We start from the raw sequence: 22879 nt of genomic DNA, 5'->3' as shown, positions 1-22879 counted from the left end.
AAGTGTTGTTTTATATATTATATTATATTATTGATTTTTTGGTATTGGAGATTGAACCCAATATCTCATGCATACTAGGCACGTATTCTATCAGTGAGCTATATATCCCCAGCCCTGTAATATATTTCTGATGAATTGATCACTTTATCACTATCAATTTTTAAAATCATTTTCTAAGTCTTATTCTGTCTGATATTTTATAGGCATTCCAGTTTTCTTTTTTGAAAACAACTTTATTGAAATACAGTTTCATACCAAACAATTGACCCATTTAAAATATACAGTTCAATGGTTTTTTCATATATAGTTGTGTAATCATCACTAAAATCTCATTCTATTTGTTTATTTTTTTTTGCAAGACTGCAGTTTGGACACAGGCTCTACCCCCTATCCTTTCTTTAAAAATTTTTTTTTTTTTTTTTTAAATTTTGAGACAGGATCTCACTAAGTTGTCCATGCTGACCTCAAATTTTCCTGCTTCAGCCTCCTGAGTTGTTGGGATTATAGGCGTGTACTACTGTATCCAGCACAATCTCATTTTAGAACATTTGATTATCCAGATTTTTGTTATTAGAGTTTTATAGTATACTATTTCTTTTCATTTTGCTAAAAAAAAAACTTTACTGAGATAAGTCCTGTTATTTATAATCTTTCCATATTTTTATATTTAAAATAAGTTTATTATAAGCAGAATATAGTTGATTTTTGCTTTTTTAGTGAATGTGATCATCTTTGTCCTTTAACAGGAAGGTTAGATCATTTACATTTAATATATTTTGATGATTGTGTTTTAATCTACTTTCAAATAATATTATGCTTCATGTATAATGTAAGAAACTTATAATAGTTATACAGTTATGGGCTGATTTATAATGGGTATGTTCTGAGAAATATGTTGTTAGGCCATTTTGTCATTGTACAAACATTATGAGGTGTACTATAATTGATGGTGCTGTACTTTAATATGACTGGGAAAGATGTAGGCCTGTATACATCCGCATCACCACATACCTGTGAGTAATGTATTACACTATGATATTATGATGCATATGACATCTCTAGGCAATAGAAAAATTTCAGCTTTGTTATCGTCTTATGAAATCAATGGGATGTATGTGGTCTGTTGTTGACTGAAATGTCATTATGAATGACTGTACTTTCACTTTTCTGTCATTTTTACTATTATTGTCACATTTTACTCCCTGTATGTCATAAATTCTACTATACTTATTATTTTTTCTTTAAATGGAAATTATCTTTTATAGGACTTAAAATATGAGAGAAAAATTTTTATATCTATTTACATATATACCATTTTGAGCATTTTCATTCTCTATGTCAATCTAAAGTTCCATTTGGAATTCTTGTATATGTGGTTTAATAGTTTTTATTACTTGGAAAATTTCAGCAATTATTTTTTAAATGGTGCTGGGGGTATTGTACCCAGGGCCTCACACATGCTAGGCAAGTACTCTCCCACTGAGCTGCATCTCAGCTCAGAAATTTTTTTGTTTAATATTTTTTGTCACTCATGTCTTTCTTTGTACACATAGTATATGTATTTTAGATCATTTAATATTATCCTACAATTTTCTCAGTCTTTTTTCTCTCTGTACTTTAGTTTGGATAACTTCTATCCAAGGTCCCCAAGTCCACTAACCTTTTCTTCTGCACTTCCTAATCTGTTGTTAAACCCTTCAAGTACATTTCTTAAAAACTTCAGACATTATATTTTCTATATTATATAATTTTATCATATTTTATATATTGTATACTATATAGTATTACATAATATATAATTATATTATATTTCTATAATTTCTTTGTTTCTTATCTATATCTTTATCAATGTTTGCATTGTGTTCATTTTCTTTTAAATATTTGAACACAGCTCTAATAGCTGTTTCAGATTCTTTCATTTTTGATTGGATGCCAGACATTTTGAAATTTGTTGAGTGCTGAATTTTGCTTTCTTCCTTAAAGTATGTTGGACTTCATAGTGAAAGACAATTAAATGATTGGGAGATAGGTTTGATTCTTCTAAAGCTTATTTTAAAAATTTCGTTATTGTGGGTCTAGAGTATCCTTTACTAAGTGATAAGTGCAGTCCTATAAATAAGATGCAACTCCTCTGGGGTCTTGACTGAATGCTCCCAGTACTTAAAATTAGGTTTCTGCCTCCAGAACTCAAATATTACCTAGATCCATGCAAGCTCTGGGAATCTTTCAGCTTGAAACCACTGATTATAACATGCCAGAATGCATATGAAGAATATTTCAGGGGGTTGTGATAAGGAAAGAATGCATGAGGGGCTTCTGGGATGTTGCCAATTTTTTTTTTTTTTTTTTTTTTGGTGGTGGTGCAAGGGATTGAACCCAGGGCTTCATGCATCTGAAGCAAGCACTTTACCACTGAGCCACATCCCCTGCCCAGCTGGAAATGTTTTTTGATCTGAATAGTGGTTATATGTGTGTTCATTTTATAACTAATTGTTAAACTGAACACATTCTGTAGTCTATTTTATATCAAAATAAAAATTAAAAGAAAAAAGAATATAACAATGCTTACATATAGGTGCTCAGTAAATGGTGGGAAGCTTGATTAAATGAGATAACATATATAAAATGCCTAGCACAGAATACAATACACAAGAGGTCCTGGGTAATTTTCTATAGGTTTATGGATGTATAATAACCCACACAAAGAGAAGTATAGGAAGCATAAGCACACTGCTCATGAATTGTTTTTCCAAAATAAATACACCCAAACAAGCAACCAGGTTAAAAAAAATGGAACTAAATTGGCTCTTATTGTTAATGTAAATGACCAAGGCGTGGAATTTTCCTAATATCTCAGAGTTTTGGCTAAATTCTCAAAAGATAGTGATAAGGATCCCTTCCCTCCTAAATAATGTTATTAGAACCAGGGGCACTGGCACATACCTGTAATCCCAGTGATTTGGGAGGCTGCAGCAAGAAGATAGAAAATTTGAGGCTAGCTTCAGCATATTACAGTCTCAAAAAGAAAAAAAAAAGAAAAAGAAAAAGGAAAGAATGCTGTTAGACATCTCTTTAGGGCTTCCTAAAAGATGACATAGCTGATTGTGTGACTATCAGTCTCTGACACTCACCTTCAGCATTATAGGCACCTAGAAGTTCTAAGGGGGCTTATTTACAGAAAGCCTGCCTATGAGGGAGTGATGTGGTCACCTGATGTTCTGACAAAGAATCAGATCCCCCGCAGAGCCAAGTCTGAGGGCTTAAAGAGACCTTGGGAAGCCTGAAGTGTAGACTCTGGAATTTGTAGTGTGTGTGTGTGTGTGTGTGTGTGTGTGTGTGTGTGAGAGAGAGAGAGAGAGAGAGAGAGAGAGAGAGAGAGAGAGAGAAGGTTGAGGTAATTCTAGTAAACATAGAGACCAATATTTGAATATTTGCTTCCTATCTGGAGAATTCTGAGGGCAAGAAGATGGCTAGAGAAGACCACAGTGCAATGGTAAGGAGACAGCACAACACTTTGGTGGGGCAAAGATGTGGGAATTTCCTGGATCATGCTTCCTTGACTCTGCAATGGGCAGAAGGATTAGAGCTGTCTTGATGGGTCCCACCCCACAGGGGGGACTCCAGTAATATGAAGAGATCATAGTAAAGCACCCAGAGAGTACCTCACATCAGGGACCAGGCACTACAAAGGTACCACGTGGGGCCTCTGAAGAACCCATGAATGTCCCCCCTCTATAGAACTAGCAATCAAACATTGGCCAACTAAGGCAGGCAAGAGGGAACACAAACAGCACCAACCCAAGTAAAAGGACATTTGCTTCCTGTCCCTTCTCCCTAATCCAGAAGCGGCAGGGAATGAGGTGGATGAGGTGGACCAAGGAGAGGAGAATTGCAGACCATACATGCCTTCTTCTTCGAGGCGGATCCCCTAGCCAGGTAGGGAAAAGCGTTGAACTGGATGTGAGGTTTTTAAATACGCTAGACTGGACTTTTGTAAATGTCCCCAGATGAGGCTATTCATACAATCACAAGAGCCTGAAAAACTTTAAATTCTTCAGAGATTGTTCAGGAGCTAAAAAACGAGATATGTTAAGGCATGTTAAAGGACACTGGTAAGAAATAAAGTCTTTATTTGTTTGTACATCTAGAGTTCAGTCCCCGCCACCTCTCTGTGGGATTGCTTCAGCTGAGCTAACACAGGATGTGCAGAATTCATCTTCCTCCGCTATAAGGTATACTCTTCTAGAGATTAGGATTCACTAAATCCCATCTCTCTCCTATGGACAGTGCTAGGGAAATGCAGTAGACCCTTGGTATCCATGGATGATTGATTCTCGGAGTCCCCCAGTTACCAAAATACAAAGTTGCTCATGTCCCTTATATAAAATGGTATTTTTATATATAACCTACATACATCCTTTTATATACTTTGAATGATCTCTAGATTATTTATAACACCTAAAATGTAAATGGCATGTAAATAGTTATCATTCTATATTGTTTAGAGAATAGTAACAAGAAAAAGTGCCTGTGCATGTTCAGTACAGACATAAATATTTTTAAATTCATCATTGAATTGGTATATCTGGAACCCATGGAAAGAAAGCGGGTTATATAGATCAATTCTTTCTCTCCTCTTTCACTGTTACTCACTGAAGTATTCTGATGATTCCCAGACCTGACACTATTTTAAAGTCTACTGTTTCACTCCCACTAGTTGCATTTTAAATTCATGACTTGCATTTACTAGAGACATCTTGGACCCCTTCCTGGAAACTGTGAAGCAATCACATTTACCAGCCACACACATGCAGATTAGTTTGCACAACGGCAATATATTTCTGTATTTATCTCAGAATGTGTAAAATAAAATAAAAATCATCAAAACTATGTTCTTAGGATATTTTCAATTGGAAAACATTTAAACCTATTATGAAACATCCCTCTGGTCACCACTGGTGTGGCTGTTCTCTTCAGTCATGAGCTTTCATGACTGATTGTATTGTTTTTGGATTCCCTTTACCAATTCTGAAGAGATGGCTCTGTCCTGGGTCTTGCTCAGTTCCTTTTGCAGCAGATCTGCACTTTAAGGGGAGGAGAAGAGATAGGAGGGAGCAGGGGACTAGCAGGAACTGGTGGGAAAAGAGGGAGGGGTTGGGACAGGGTGTCAAGGAGGAAAAAAAGGTGTACCAAAAGGATCTGAAGACAGTCAAATAGCATGCAAGAAGGTTTTTTTGTTTGTTTTTTTAAAGAGAGAGAATTTTAATATTTATTTTTTAGTTTTCGGCGGACACAACATCTTTGTTTGCATGTGGTGCTGAGGATCGAACCTGGGCCGCCCGCATGCCAGGTGAGCGCGCTACCGCTTGAGCCACATCCCCAGCCCCAAAGGTTTTGATTGAAAGTATTATTTCCACTAAATACTGCTATTTAAGTATTTAAAATATAGTACAGTGTTGAAAATTTATATTGCAATCATAATTATAAATCAAAATTTATATTGCAATCTTCCTGGGAAGAAATCTTTATCTGTTCAGTAATGAAGAATTTTATTTTGATTATTTCAAACTTTGATCTTAAAGGTTTATATCTTCTGGCCTTTTCTCCAAATTCTGAGGCTTACCCTATTTGGAATCTGCAACTCCATAATACAGTGAAAAAAGTATCAAAGATTTGGGAGTCAGATAAACCTGAGTTAGAGTCTGTCTACTGTTCTAAGTTGCAACCTAGAGCCTATTATATACTTTAAACTTATTACATAAGGTCTCTGAGACTTAATTTCCCCATTTGTGAATATCTACCAGAGATAGAGACTTTTAAGCAAGTAAATGCAAATATAAACAGGATAATTAAAACCTCCATCTAGTACCTGGCATATAACAAGTGCTCTGTAAATTAAATTAAATTAAAATTATTAATATTGTGTAAAGTACTCTACCATGTTGAAATATCTTAGTTTAATTTTAATTTTTTTTTAATATTTATTTTTTAGTTTTCGGCAGATACAACATCTTTATTTTTATGTGGTGCTGAGGATCCAATCCAGTGCCAGGCGAGTGCGCTACCGCTTGAGCCACATCCCCAGCCCCATAATTTTAATTTTTAAATTTAATTTTTTTCTGTTGCTGGGGATTTTGTGTTTCTAAGGTTTTGTTTGTCTAACAACTATTCAAAACTGTCCTATTATAAAACTGTTGCCTAGAATATAAATTGCCTCAGTGCTATATTCCCAGAAGTGAAATTACCAAGTCAAAGATGTAAATGGCTTTGTGTCCAGCTGGTTGATACTGAAAACAATGGGACCGATTGAAATGCAAAAACAAAATCTAAGGGTATTTATTTTGAAAGTTTGGTGAATAAAGATACCTTGAAAATATTTGTGTTTATGTGTCTCTTGTCAGTGAGACAAAGAATTTTTCCATAAAATGGCTTAGCCATTTTTTTCTAATGCAAGATTTTTGACTGATCTCTAAATATTAGTTACTGAGTGGGTGGTAAGAGCTGTTTTTTTTTTTTTTTTAATACCAGGGATTGCTTAACCACTGAGCCACATCTCCAGCCCTTCACTCCCCTTTTAAAAATTTAAAAATTTAAATTTAACAACTGACTGAGTTGTTGAAGCTGGCTTTGAACTTGCAGTCCACCTGCCTTAGCCTACTGAGGATCAAATCTTCATTCTTTTAATGAGCTTTATCAGTCTGACTTATATACTTTTTCACCAGTCTGCTTTATTTGTGATAGTGTCCCATTCCATTTTGTTGTACAAGATTTTTGGATATATTAAAATATATCTATCTCATCATGGAAAGTACATTTTGTTCTTATTTAATAATCATAAATTTACCATACATTGAAATAAAAATTTAAGACATTTTGTCCTTTAACACAGCTTCAACTGAATACCGTGAATAGTGGGTGTTAAAGACTTTCTGATCTGGGAGTGGGTGTAGTTCAGTGGTAGAGCATGTACTTGGTATGTGCAAGGCTTGGGGTTTGATCCCTAGCAGTTCTTTCCCTAATCGCACCCAAAAGAATTATTTATCTATTTTCTAAGATTTGTAATTTATAATGTTTCGTGTGAACAGGGTATGACTTGTCTTGTACCATGCTTATGGTTTTGTATTTTGAGTCTATTTCTCGGATCTTGATTCAAACTTGTTTTTTTTTTTTCCTGTATTGGGATTGAACCCAATACATATGAGGCAAAGACTCCAACCACTGAGCTACATCTCCAGTCTTTTAAAAAATTATTTTGAGACAGGGTCTTGCTAAATCTCTCAGGCTGGCCTTGAACTTACCATCCTTCTGCCTCAACCTCCCCATAGCTGGGATTATAGGAGAGTGTCATCATGCCTGGCATCAATTTTATTATTTTTTTGCTGTGCTGGGAATGGAACCCAGGGTTTCAAGCATGCTAGGCAAGCATTCTACCACTAAGCCACAATCCTAGCCTTTTGATTAAATTTCATTTGTCATTTTTCCCCTGATTTTTGCTCCATCCCAAACAGATTTCATAGTCATAATTACATCTATTTAAGCAGTTATTTATATTTTTGCTAGTCTGTTTATTTATTAAACATCCTCAACAGTTTTATTCTAAAATATCTTACAGTATTTTAATTGTTATCTCTTGCCGTCTGTACCTAAACTTTGGGTGAATGCTCATCTTATTCTTGTTTACCTGTATGCTTTAATTTTTTTTACATTAAACATGTAGGAAGAATATGCTTTCGAAAGTAATAAAATATAAGAGGGCAATGTGATTGTAACTTTATGACTAAAGGTTGATTAAAGCAGGCAGAGAAGCATGGCTCATTGTCTCACTGGTTTTTATACATGGGTTTGCCAAGCTCTTCTACAGGTTGAGGAGTGGAACTTTTTACTCTTCTTAGCTATAACTCTGAAAGAACCACATCAAGACTTGCATAACCAGGAACAATCTTGTTAAGATTTGATATATAAATAATGTCATCATACTGATTTTTTCTTTCATTCTGTTGTCCTAATAATAACTACCATAATTATTAGTGGTATTTTAAATGAAAGGTGCAATTGGAAGGGATTCCTGATTGATGAATCAGGAATGAGATAACTGAGATGACTTGATTTTGCTTCTAGACATAATGGAATAATAGGAACTGAATTTATCCTCTAGCCTTGACAGATAAAACTCTGGACAAAAATATATAACAACTGTTTTTGGAATCTGGATGGCAAACATTGTAGACTGTAATCCCTGAGAGAATGGAAATACTTTGTGAGTTCTACAACTCTCCCAGTGTATTACCTGGATAGAATTTCTAGAACTCGGTTTGTAAGGTTACAAACAGCTTAGTAACATTTATGAGTTAAAAGAATAAATCAGAGTTTGGGAGGTCAGTGAAACTAGAACTTGACAAAGTTCAAAGAGGAGGTTGAGAGAGATCTGGATATTTGCAGAGAATTCCCTGGGACAAACTCCACCCATGAGACAGTAAACTATTAAGGCAGTGGAAAGGATCATTGCAAAGCAGAAAGCTTTGAAAGATTCTGAGAGCTCACATAGGCCTGGCTTATGCAACCAGCCAGAGTAGAAAGATTTCATAATTTCCAAGGCATCAGGCCGAGTTCTCAAAGCTTATCTCCTTAATAATAGGGATACATTAACCTCAGACCAAAGGCTTCTTGGGTTTCAAAGGAAACTTTAAAAGGAAAAAAACTAATTCCAAGTAACTTAACTGAACCAGAACAAAAGTCAACATTAACTGATGAAATTAAGTAAGATTCAGCATCCAACATTATAAAAACAATATCAGGTATCCAATAAAAAAATTACCAGCTATGCAAAGAACCTAGAAATAGCCAGGAGAAAAATCAATCAATAGAAATAGACCTTGAAATGACAAAGATGATAGAACTAGAGGATAACTATGTTCAAACAGCTTTTATTATGGTTTAGACATTAGGAGTCCTCCCAAAAGTTCATGTGTGAGACAATGCAAGAAAGCTTAGAGGTGAAATGATTGGGTTACAACAGCCTTAACCTAATCAGTGCATTAATCTTCTGATAGGGATTAACTGGGTGGTAACTATACTCTGGTAGGGTGTGACTGGAGGTCACTGGGTACATGCCTTTAGGTTATATATATTTCGTCTGTGCTGAGGGGAGTTAATCTCTCTCTCCCTCCCCCTCTCTCTCCCTTCCTTCTTCCTGTTCCTTATTTTCTGAGCCACTTTCCTTCACCACACTCTTCCACCATGATGTTCTGCCTCACCCTGAGCCCTGAGAAACAGAGTTGGCCATCTGCAGACTGAGACCTCTGAAATTGTGAGCCCTCCAAGTAAACTTTTCCTCCCTAATTTTTCTTGTTAGGTCTTTTGGTCACAGTGGCGAAAAAGTGACTAAAACAGCTTCTATAAACATAATTCATATGTTCAAAAAGGTAGAAGAAAACATGAGAGACAAATGAAAGATACAAAATAGACCCAAATGTGTTAGAGTCTGTAAACAAGTCAGGATGGTGCCTGGCATTTTGCCAGGGGAATGTTAGAGTCTGTAAACAAGTCTGGATGGCGCCTGACAAAATGCCAGAGGGAGTGGTTTGTGAAGTAAGGCCAGCGAGCCATTAAGTGTGGAGATTTCCTATTGGTTGACTGATGTATCTAGTTTATGCTAATTAAGATAAGCTGTGTGGAATGTATAAATACTGCTCCTGTCCTGCAATAAAGGGCTCCTACTCCTGCTGTATCAAGTACACAAGTTATTCGTCACCCCCCGGTTATTTTGCCCAGCCAGCCGGGCTGCGGCACAAATGGGACTTCTAGAGATGACAAATATAATATATAAAATGAAAAATACAGTGGATTTAGACCGTGCAGAAGAAAAACCTTGGTGAACCTGAAGTCTTAATAATAGCAACTATTTAAAATGAGGCAAAGAGACAAAAAATACTGAAAATAAATGAATAGATCTGTGGCACAATATAAGAAATAGTGTAATTGAAGTTCTTTGATGGAAAGGAAAAGAGAAGTAAAGGGATTGAAAAAAATTGAAGAAATAATGGCTAAGTTTTTTTCTAAATTTGATGAAAAACATAAATTCACGGCACAGAATACAACATATTTGGGGTACAATGAGCCCCAAGCTGAACATACATCAAAAAACCTCCACACCATGGCACATTTTAATAAATTTGCGAAGACCAGTAATAAACAGAAAAAATGAAAAGCAACCTGAGGGAAGAAAGACCTATTCTATATAGAGGAACAAAAATAAGATTGAGAATAAACTTCTCGGTCAGAAACTATGCAAAATTACATCTGTGTGAGCACTTATCAATTCCCTATTATTCTTTGTGTTGTATAAAATATAATAAATCATTCTCAAGTAAAAGAGAGAGTTTTTTGTTGATTTTTTTTTATTAAATTCAGCTTGAAATTTATAATTTTTGATATTTCATAAAATTAAATATTCATAATTTCTGTAGTTTTAAATTGTCTTTTTATTTGCTTTAAATATTATATTATTATTATTATTTCCTTACCTATTTTAATTTTGTAGTTTCAATTTTTAAAAATAATTATAAACTCAGTTTAATACACTTTGAGTTTTTTGTTTTTTTCTGAAGTCAATATAAGTATTTATGGTTTTAGCTCTTTTTCTTATGCTGCTTTCATTTATTCATGTAACTAGTTCAGCAAATATTTATTGGACATCTACCTTAGGTCAAGCACTGGGACTTGGAATCTAACCCAGTGTTTGGCACATGTCTGTAATTAATCACAACTGTTTGGGAGACTAAGGCAGGAGGATCTCAAGTTCTAGACCAGCTGGGAAACTTAGTGAGACCAGATTTCTAAATTAAAAAATAAAAAGACCTGGAGATGTAGCTCAGTGGTAGAGTATCCCTGGTTCCATTTTCAGATCTGAAAAAAAAAAAAGTAAAAATAAAAATAAAAACCAGTATTTGATTCATGAATTCCTATTTATATATATCAATATATCACCTGAGTCATGATACAAATCATATTTTGTACTGTGCTTTGTGATCAGAAATATTTTGAATGCATTTGTCAGCCTATGTAGGGGCTTAATACAGATATACAAAGAAACAAAGAGCAGACTTCAGAACTTACCAGGATACCTAGAAATCTAGTGGTGGTGTTGCCATTGGTGGGCCATCCTCTAGGCTTTAACACACCCTGAAGGCCTCATTATCATCTTAGGGAAGATATGATTCTGAGCTCCAGAAACTCACTAAAAATTGCTTAAAAGGGCAAAAGAATCCAAGATATGACTCTGCAACTTATACACTCAGAAAAATGAGAAATTATATCCCATCTGATTCAAATGTATGATATGTCAAGGTCATTGTACTGTCATGTGTAACTGACTAAAACAAATAAAATATTAAAAAAAAAAAAGAATTCAAGGTTATTTCACAGAACCCAAGAGCTAGTGCCAGAAATAGATGCTGGAAAGCCACCAGGAACAAAGCCATCTCACCTTTATTTCTCTTTATGAGGCTCCATGGTCTGACTTCTGCTTTCTCTGAGATTGTGCATCATTCTCCACTTTTCTTTGCTTTCCCCTTCTCCCATACATCCAGAGTATTCAAAAAGTACATGAATGACTGTTTTCAGGTCCAATTTCCACAAGAAACTATCTGATTGGTCCAGATGGGCCAATCAGATTGTTTCTTGAACCAATCTTGTAACCAATCAAGTGTAACCAAGAGAATGAAGTAAACAAGAAGTTTGTGGAAATTACTCTGGTGGGAAGAGGCTGTTCTGAAGAGAACCACCAAGAGAGTCTCTTATAATCATTCATTGATGTTCATTGTGGGGACTTATATGAAGGCAAAGACCATCACAATAGTAATTAAATAATTAATGCCTGTCTTATTCTTAGCAAGAATTTGAAGTAGCTAGGCTGGACGTGGTGATCTATAATTCCAGTGCCCCTGGAGGCTGAGGAAGGAGGATCAAAAGTTCAAGGCTGATCTCAGCAATTTAGACACCCTTTTTCAAACTAAAAAATAAAAAAGGCTGAAATGTAGCTCAGTTTGTAGAGCACCTCTGGTTTCAATCCCTCGTGCCTAAAAAGAAGGAAAAAAAAAAAAAAAAAGAAAAGAATTCAATGTAGCTAAATCTTGAAATATGAAGTATGCTTAGATGCAGACTTTAACATCCTGTGCCTGAAAGAAAAAATACATTTAGTATTAAAATGTTTAATATAAAATTATTAAAAATTTCAATCACAAGTCAATAGTTTGGATAACTATGTTAAGTGGAAAATCTCATTCTCAATGTTTCCAGGTAAAGTATAGAGACTTTACAAAGTGATAGTTGGTGTTTTCTTTCTTTCTTTCTTTCTTTCTTCTTCTTCTTCTTCTTTTTTAGCCAAAAGACATTAGTAAGAAAATGTGATAAAACCAGAAGTAGTAAATCAATTTGAATTTAACCAACAGAGGGAGCTGGTTATAGATATTTAGAATATTTTGGTCAGTGTAATGTGTTGGTTAACGAATTGTCAAAATTTCATAAGGAAATGAAACTCAGTTGTCTGGCTTCTACCAGGTGTTTCTATATGACTGCAGATAATTGCGTCTCATAGCATGGGTGTTAAACATGTTAGGCTAAATAACTTCTTGTGTTACTGCTAAATGAAGAGGAGAAGTGAAATGCGGAACAAATCATTGCTCTGGACAGGAAGCAATAGAAAGGCAAATCAATGTTGCTCTTGATTTGATCTTTTGCACTGCTATATTTTTACTGGAAATACTTTATAGCAAGGCTCTTTTGGATCACCATTTAGTTGTTCAATACATAGTTGTCTGGTGTAGCTCAAGCCCCAGCTGGGATTGAATGTTTTTGTTCCCCTGGGGAAAGACCCGGTATCTTAAGGTAATTTGCATATGGCTTCAGGTGGCTGACAGAGAGGAGTTTTGCGCAATTATAATTGGGAGGTAGAATGTTAAGAGGAGGGGTGAGTAATACAGGATCATCGTCCTTTGTGAGCAGCCCTAGGTGAAGTGGGGCTGAGGGGTGGGTGCTTGGCAGATAAGCCAATCACTGCAAGGTAGATTCTTGGGAGCTCCTATTTCTTCAGAGAAGAAGTAAATATTTTAAGATTGGGGTTTCTTTGGGAAGAACCTCAAAAGAATAAAAAGCTGAGTTCCTGTCAGTCTAACCAGAGCAGAAGTTCTACTATGAGAACCAATAGGCACTTGAGAGATTGCCTTTGGTAAAGATGCTGACTCTTCACTGGAGCCTGAAAATGCCCAGTGGATAATTAAAAGCAGGATGAAAGCTCTCTCTTTGTAATAGTGGTCCACTTTATGCTGCTCTGCCACTGCCACATTTTTGTTGTTGTTGTTATTGTTGGTATCAGGGATTGAATCCAGCGGTGAAGTGGTGAATCCAGGTGAAGTGTAGAGACTTTACAAAGTGACAATTGGGTTAACAACTGAGCCACATCCTAACTCTTTAAAAATATTTTATTTAGAGACAGGGTCTCACTGAGTTGCTTAGGGCCTTAATAAATTGCTGAGGCTGGCTTTGAACTTGAGATCCTCCTGCCTTAGCCGCTGGGAGTAAAGGTGTGTGCCACCATGCCTGGGTCACAATTTTTAAATTTATTTTTTAAAATAAATATTTTTTAGGTGTAGTTGGACACCATACCTTTATTTTATTTATTTATTTTTATGTGGTGCTGAGGATGAAACCCAGGGCCTCACACCTGCTAGGTGAGTGCTCTACCTCTGAGCCACAACTCCAGCCCCTCACCATTTATTTTTAAAATGGACATTTCTTTCTCTTTTTTCTTCCCTCTGCTTCCCTAATCTCTCCCTTCCCTAATCTTGGGGAAACAGGATTACATGTCTTCCACTTCCTAGGCAGAGTTATTTGTCCTTGAGTACACACCCACAACAGGAAAGAAGTTATTCAGACTTTGGGGATGGCACAAGAAGATCTAAGAAATGACTCCTTCTAAATTAACAAGTGAATTACAACTCTAGACAGTGGCAGGTAGCCTTTCAATCACCTCTTTAAAAGCCCCCTAGTCCCCTGATGGGCAGAATCACTGCCTCTGTGTTTTTCCTTTGCTAGCAAAACAGTAAAGCGTCTTTTTTTTTTTTTTTTTTTTTCCCTCAGAACTGCTGGATTGATATTGAGGACAAGGACCAAGCTTTTGGTAACTCCTTCATTTCTATCCATCTCCTTCATCACCTTAAACTCTGGATTAGATTCCTGCTCATAGGCAGGTTAATCCTTCAAGGAGTGTTAATCTAAAGCTGGTTATCTGCCCCATTTAAGACCGAGGACACCAAGATAAGAATAACTAAGATATTTTTAAGATTTGCAGGGACATTGACTGCAAGTTTTTACAAAGTGCCCTGCCCCTCCCCCAAAGCCCAACAGTGTCCAGAAATCTCAAAGTCATTGCCCTGCACCCTCCAGGACCAGTGGAGCCAGAGCAATTGCCTCCTGAGAACTGAATGGTCCCCCTCCAGGATCACAGGTCTGATGGGTAAATGTCCATGAGCAGCAGATGGAGATTGTCCCCTCAAGTGCTAAGGACTGAAGTAATCAACATCTATAGTTTGACTGAGACTCCTTAATATGCTTACCTCTCATTCCCTGCCCCTGTTTAAATCTACACCTCATGTCAATACCCCAAAGACACGATTGAGATGCTTGATCTCACTTGCCTTCCTAATATGGTTATATCCATCAACGTCTTTTCTTCATTTTTACCATTACTTTTTCCATTTGGTCTTTGGGGCAAGTGACTGGATCTGATTTTTTGGGACCCCAGAGGTGGGCCTCAAGCACAGGACCTTGGTAATAAGGCCAGCCCTTTAGGGATCAGCCATTGCTTCTTCTTCTTCTTCTTCTTCTTTTTGGTGTTGAGATTGAACCCAGGGCCTTGTGCATGCAAGACAAGCACTCTACCCACTGAGCCATATCTCCAGCCCCCAGCCATTGCTTCTTGAGTCAAACAAAGAACTCAGATGAGCTGGAGGGACTCTACCAACAGATCATTAGAAAGGGAACAGGTGAGCAGTTGCGGTCAGACAATGGAAACAAAAGTGTGAGAAGTAGCAGCTCCTCCTTGCAGGGTCAATCAGCAAGATTGTGGGGGCAGATGCCAGAAACGCTATGCATTTTAAGTGAGATGGTAAGGGGATGCTTGCTCTTGCAGCTATGCAGCCCTTCTTCTTTCTTTCCTTACTTCCTTTTCTTTTTTCCTTCCTTCTCTTGCCTTTTCTGAGGCTGGGGATTGAACCCAGGGCTTAGGGCATACAAAGTAAGTGCTTTACCACTGAGCTCTGTCCCAGCCCATTCTGCTGGATCATTTCCATCTCCTTACAAACTGGCTACTGTATCTCTCACATTTTAAAAATCCTTCACTAGAGGGCTTATCTTTATCCAGCTTCAAGACCATATCTCTGTTCTCTTTTCTAGAAAAACAACTCAGGACAGTTATCTACATTCTGCCCTCAATTCTTCAGCTCCCTTCCCCTATTTTTTAGGATACTTTTTTTTTTGGGGGGGGGGGGCGTGTATTTCTGTTTCTGTTTCTTTTCTTTTGCATTAAATAACAGAAAACTGCGTAAAATAAAATGGGAATGGGGATTGATTGGCTCAGGTGACAAGAACTCCACAGGTAGAGCAGGCTCCAGCTATGGGCTCTGGTTCTGCTGGGGGTATTATCTTTATAGCCTTCTCTTTAGGGTTGGCTGTATCCCCAGGCTGGTGTCAAGATGGCTTCCACAGAATTAGGTGACACATGCAGAAATAACAATAACTATTGAAATAAGAGGAGCTGTTTTCTTTTTGTGTAATTTTTTCAAGGAAAAGAGATACCTGTATATGAGTTCTTTAACAGACTTCTTCACATCTCATTGATAGGATTGGACCACATGCAGGCTAGGGGTGGAGCTCAGTGGTACAGCACTTGTCTAGCATGCATGAGGCCTTGGGTTTCATCCTCAGCACTGCAATAAAGCAAGACAAAAAACCAAAACCAAAACCACACAACAACAAGACTGTATCCCATGCCCATTCCTAAACTAATCATTGTTGAAGGAAAGTAGATCATAGTGATTGGCTTGAACCAATCAGAATTTCCACTTGAGCGGGTGGTAGAGGTTCTCTTTGCAAGGAAGAAAGGGAGAACAGAAGTATTCAGCATTTCAGTTTAACTATCGTTCCCAACACTATACAGAAATGAAACTAGAAGCACTCCAATGGGCTTCTTTGTCTTTCATCATGTTCCTCCTTTTAGCAATATTTGACATAACTGAGCACCTTGTGTCTCTTCCCATAACATATCCTCCTGGTTTTATTTTCCCCTCTGGTTGCTGTTTCTCAGTTTTCTGGGTTGGGGGCACAGAATTGTTTGTTGGTTGTTTACTTTTTTTATATATATAGTCCTGGAGACTGAACCCAGAGCCTCCCACAGGGTAGTCAAGTGCTCTGCTACTAAGCTACAGCCCCAGCCTGGGTTGCAGGATTTTGAACCAAGACTTATCCTATTTTATCCTGATCTTTGGCTTCCCAGCCCAATGGGAGCAAAAGATGTCCATCTTTTGAAATGAGGAGTAGATCAGGGAAAAAAGACCTGGAATGGGTTTTATTTCCCTTAGTTGATTAAATATATCCCCAGCTTATAAAAGAGTTTAGAGATCAAAGTGCATGAGAAATTGGGAAGGATATTTCTTTAGAGAGGTCTGTAATATAAGCTTTTCCCCACAGTAGGGAGACAGTGTGGGATGCTTGTGTCTCCCTGCCAGTTTAGGGAAACGGGCTTTGCTGGGGATCATTGGTGAGTAAAGCATGGTGGACTGTGAATGTGGCTTGCTGGCTGTTCTGATGGCAGGGGGAAGAGTTGGTGCTATGTTGGATGTTCTTCCACACTTTTGGCAAATGATTCTTGAGTGCTTCCAATGGAGATAAAATATAGATAGGGAGTAGGCATGTGGGTCTTTTAGATCCTGCCAAAGAGGTCTTCTTGGAGAACAACACCTAAACTAACTACAAAAATGATGGAGATTTCCCATTAGTTTCTAGAATCGTGAAGGAGGAATTATAAGTGACCATGATGCATTTATTTCTAGTAAGTGAGCTGCCCCTGCAAGATTTCCTGAGATGGTGGAGTCTGAAGAAACTATCATATTGTCTCATGAGAGAAAGAATAAGCTCTAGACATCTGTGGAGCCCAGGGAGCTCTGATTAGTTCACAACGAGACTAGGCAAATCAGAGCTTTCCTTTCCCATACCTTTTCCTCCTTCACACTGGCCTTCTGTCCCAGAGGAACCAGAGGTGGCCTATGGAATTGGGAAAGGGGACTTCACGTTTCAGGTGAGATAGAGAAGAGCCACTGGCTCCAGACTGGGGGAGGGAAGAGCCTCAACTTGCCATGGATTTGGAAGATTTTCTTATTAACCTGGATCATTCCTAAGACTGAAATGAGGCTTTTAAATGTGCCTGTGTCTGATCAGCAATGAACAGTGGCTTTTTATTATTTAAGAATGTTCAGAAAACTCACAAAATTGCCTTTGGTTTTGCTCAAGGAACAAGAAACAATCCATTTCAGCATGGGACAGTCTGAACGGGCATTGAGAGAAAAGAATAAGGTGGTTTTGTGATTATACTGTGTGCATTCCTCTTGCTCAATGTATCATTAAGGCTGGCTTTTCCTTCTGCCAGCCAACCTCTAAATAAAGTTGTGCCCCAAGGTCTGTCCTGAGTCTTCTCCCCTCCTTTGTTTGAACTCTCTTGATACGTTATTTTTTTCCCTCAACATGTAAAGGTATGTGCTCCAAATGTGTACTGTTAGCCCCAAATTTTCTCTGAGCCCCAGAATCACAAATCCAGTTGCTACTGGCAATTCCATTTGGATAGCAAATGGAGTTTCCCATAATAACAAAGAGCATCACCTTCCAACCACTTGCTTAAACCCCAAAGCTAGGAGCTGCTTTGGATTTTCCTTTGCCTCATTTTCTGCATCCAGAGCTAAACCAAGTCTTGTTGGCTCTCTCTGAAGAATGTATCCTTAGTTCATCCTCTTCTCTCCATCTCTCTTGCCATCTCTTACTCTAAGTCATTACACTATTTTACCTGGACATCTGCCAAATCCTCTATCTGATCTCCTTTCTTTCATGCTTGTCTTGTTTAATCTTTTTTCTACATCACCAGAATGAGTTTTGAAACATATCTGATGGCACTTCCCTACTTAAATCCTCTATTATTTCCCATTTTATATAGAAGAAAATTAAAATTCCTAACCCTGGCCTACAGTAGCCTTTCTGATCTAGTCCCTGTCTTTCTCTTTAAGTTTATATTAACAACCTCCATTCATGCTAACTATGCTGCAGTCACTCTTTCTTAAATGTCTGTCTTTTGCCTACCTCAGGGAATTTGCACTTACTGTTCTCTCTGCCTAGATGGTTCTTTCGCCAACTCTTACAAGGCTGGATCCTCTTCAATCTTCAGCTCTTTGCTCAAATAATCTCCATGGGGGGGGGGGCTTTTCCTGAGCACTCTTTGTAGAGTGACCCCTCCTGCAACCTCCCTTACTCTCTACCTGATCGCCTTATTCTTTTACCCACAGCACTTGGCACAAATTTAAATTAACTATGTGTTTACTTAATTTATTTTCTATCCCTTTTGCCACAGTCTAAATTTTCTGGAGACATAGACTTTTCCATCTCGTTTATTGAAGTATTTCTGGTACCTGGAATTATAATGGGCAGATATAATACATCACATCAATAATACTAACAGAGTAAATGAAGAAAGAGCAACACTCAATAATTAGCAGGTGATCTCTGTAGGCATCATGTAGCCCTGAGTTAGAAGAGCTCAGAGTGAAATCACAGGGTTCTACAGCTTGGTCATAGGGGAGGATGTGACTTCAAGGTGGGATTTCCTCCCAATGAGGGGGTCTCTGCCCCTGTTAGTGTGTTATCTGGGAAGAAGGCAAAACCTTCAGGGTCAGGGGAAGCCAGATACTAAAAGTGCTTTGCTTTGTCTTCTCTGAAGTTAGGAGATAAAAGGAGAAGGAAATTACTCCAGGCTTAGGTATCCCTTCCTCAAGAAAATCCTGTTAGAATGGCAAGAAGGGCAATCAATACGTTAAGCACCCTACCCTTCAATAAGTATAGCAAGTGACAACCTCTTCAGTGCGGGGGACCTAGGTGGAGACGTCCCTCCTCATGGTCAGAGCACCTGCCTGCACTGGAGCCTTCAAGACCTCCCAGGACTGAAAATGTCTAGTGTACACCCAACTAATAAACAATCCAAGGTGACTTGAATGAGGCACTGTGAGTCACAGAAGTGATGAGAAATTCTTCTTCTTTTTCTCTTTTTTTTGTACAAGGGATTGAACCTAGGAGCACTTAACCATTGAGCCACATCCCCAGCTCTTTTTTGTATTTTATTTAAAGACTGGGTCTTGCTGAGTTGCTTAGGGCCTTGCTAAGTTGCTGAGGCTGGCTCTGGTCTCGAGATCCTCCTGCTTCAAATTCCCAAGCCACTGGGATTACAGGTATGTGCCACCACACACAGCCCAGTGATGATAAATTCTGGGACATCATTCTATATTTATAACTTCCATTTCCTCCTCTAGCACCAGAGTCAAATAACAAATAGTGATAGATGACAATGGCTTTGGTCAGCATGGGATGGTAGAAAACACATGGGCTTTGGGATCAGAGACATTTGAGTTCAAATTCTATCTCTGTTACTTCCTGACTTAATGACCTTGGGCAAGATGTTTAACCATTGTGAACATTAATCTCCATCTATGAAATAATTACCTTTTCACAGTGGTTTGTGTTCAAGGTTTTGATCACTATGAAGGTAGTTTTTTGGCTTTTGGTCAATGTCCCAATATACTTCACTGGCATAGTAAAATGCAAAGCTTATCTTGCCTTTCTTTTTTCATCTCTATAAACCCTGGAGGATCTAAGCTTTTTAGAGAAATCCAATGCTTTAAAGCAAAAAGCTTATTTCAAGTGAAATTGGGTCAAGGTTAATATCCAACCTGTCAGTTTGGTTTCAGTTTTGGTACTCCATAGCAGCAAGATTTCTGATAACACAACACATAGCATAACTCTTGGTACATGACAGCACCTCTCTGACAAATGATCACTGTTATTATTACTACTCTGATCCTGCGTACCAGCTCATAAACATCATGCCTCTAGCCATGTTGGGCATTCCGGAAATTCAGCTGTCAGTGTGATTCTCAGACACAGTTAAATAAATCAATCTGTTCTCAAACTAGATTGTTACCTCTGCTTCTACCCATAGAATTTTCCCTTCTCTTATTCATTCATTCATTCATTCATTCAATCATTCAATATGTTACCTGTTAGTTAAGTCATCTGATAACAAGAGACATAGGGATTTTTCAGCCTCCTTGGAGGAGCCTCCATAGAAGGATTTGGGAGTAAGAGAGTGGATTTGGTGGTGCTGCTCTGTGAAGGATGATTTTTTATAACTCTATACTCAGAGTTTTCTCACCTTTGGACAGCGGTTAGATGGGCCATTCCTGTCCGATGGCATCTAATGGGTATTTTAAAGCCCTGTGCTGATTCCTGTCCTGTCTGACCCCAACTGCCTCTCCCATCAGGCTCCTGGCCCCCTCTGTACTTTGCCTGACTTTAATTATCCTGGAACAGCTGCTGCCTCCTTTTCTGGTGTGGCCCTAACCTGGGGCTGGCTTCCAGCTGGCTTCCTGAGAGCAAGAACCCAAAGGGCTGGAAAATAGTTTCTGCATGTCTTTATAGAGGGGCATTTTCCCTGCTAGCATGGTGTCTTTGCATTGCAGAAGGGTCTCTTTTGGTAACCCTTGACATTAGCAGAAGACTTTTGTGCTATTTGAGCTCGTTTGAGATAACTGGAGAGGCAGTGCATATCACATAAGGAATGTGTCCTTGGATGTGGGTCACTTTCATCAGGCAGGGAACCAAAACAACACTCATCCTGCCTCTCCTGAGAATCAGAGTCATGATATTACAAATTTCATGGAGAGGCGAAGCAGCTGCATTAATATGCCAGGAAAATGCCCCAGCAAAGACATCAGGACTGGGAGTGGGTTGGATCATTGCGGTAACAGTGATCCGTTCTTGGTTCAAAGCTTGAGAAAGATAATAATAATTTGAGGAAGAGGCCTTTCTTCTTAGGGTCAGCAACCTTGGGGTTATAGTAATGCTGAGAGTTATTCTGAGATTTTAAAGGGCTAGGACCAGAAAGCCACAGAGGGGTGAGTGCTGCTGGACTGGACTGGGGATTTCTGGTGGCCTGAAGCCATTCTCAGGACTAAGGATTTTTCTATCTAAGGGGTATTCAGGGGAGGAGGATTGCAGCCAGTGAGGGGAGAGGCTGTTTTCCTGAAGCAACTTGAGGCCATGTGGCCAGGGTGGAGAACCAAAATCATTCCCAAAACAAGCAGTGTAAGCAGAATGGAATAAAGTGTGAAGAATGGGCCAAGGAGTCTGATTCAAAATGAAGGCTGTCAACAGAAAAGTTGTGAAGGAGTTTCCTTCCCTATGGGGTTCTGTGATTCTGGGGGTGGGTATGAAGGCTAAAAGTAGCTGTACAGGGTGCAGATGGAAGATTAGTGGCACAGATGGAACCTGGTGGCGGGGACTTCCTCAAGTTCTTGGGGCTGTACAAGCGTGGACTGATCCCATACTGATATAGTGGGCTTCTCTGACTGCAAAACTTTGGATTATATGTTCTATAGGATTTTTTTCATTCCCATAATCTGTGCTAATGAAATTGGACTGTTCTTACAAGAATGCACCTATGGAGTCTGCAAGCCTACAATCAGCTTCCCCGTATTTTGGGAGCTCCTCCTCAAGTCTGAAATGGAGGCATGATGTTTTGTGCATGCTGAGCTCTGATTTGTCACAAGAATCAGACTTGCTAGTTTGGAGGCAATCTCTGTTCTATCAATACTAGTCACGGTTCTTGCAACCTCTTGCTCCACAAATCAGGTGGCAGTTATTTCTTTAAACATCTTCCATCTTTTCTCCAAAGCTGCTCCATTAATCTTTCTCCAAATAAATAAATAATAAAAAATAAAATAAAATAAAAATAATAATAAATAATTTGTTTGGTCATATCATCTAATCATTTTGTTCTCTTCCAGCAGAAAAGGAAACCTCTGATCATCTTAAATTTCTTAAAATGAGATACTTTAAAAATTGGGCAAGTCAGAGAGAGCTGTGAAATGCTTGAGAAAGATAGTAATAATTTGAGGAACATCTAATCACTGGCTAGATCTGAAAAATAATAATATAACAGAAATAAAGGATCTGGCAGTAAAGAGGTCTGGGCTCTGGTCCCATTTGAGTCTCCATTAAACAACATGACTTCTGAAGTCCCTCAGCCTCTCATGGCCTCATCTGTCAAACAGCGAGTAAGTAGGTCAGCGCTTCCAAATTGTAACATGCACATAGATTACATGGGATCTTACTAAGATTCTTCTTCAGTAGCTCTGGGGTGGGATCTGAGATTCTGCATCACCCAGGATGCTGTTGCTTCTGGTCAGACCTGAGTAGCAAGGTCTTGGAGGAGCTCTAACTAGTCCTCAACTATATATATGCATAAGAATCTCCTTGGAAGTTTACAGAATACTCATACAAAATAAATTCAGATGCCAAGGATCTATCTCTAGAGAGAAGAATACAACTGGCTTGGGAAGGAGTGCTGGAATCAGTTTTTCTACAAAAGCTCTTCAGTGATTTTAGTATATAGTAAGGGTGAGCATTGCTATGATGAGCTCTAGGAGTCTATGAGAAGATGTACACAAAAGCAACTCTAAGCAGGAAGTGTGAATCAGGCGGCATAGCAATACCAGATTTCAAACTATACTAC

Source organism: Marmota flaviventris, chromosome 8, assembly GCF_047511675.1.
Source record: "Marmota flaviventris isolate mMarFla1 chromosome 8, mMarFla1.hap1, whole genome shotgun sequence".
In the NCBI taxonomy this organism is placed as follows: domain Eukaryota; kingdom Metazoa; phylum Chordata; class Mammalia; order Rodentia; family Sciuridae; genus Marmota; species Marmota flaviventris.
This window is presented reverse-complemented; position numbering follows the sequence as displayed.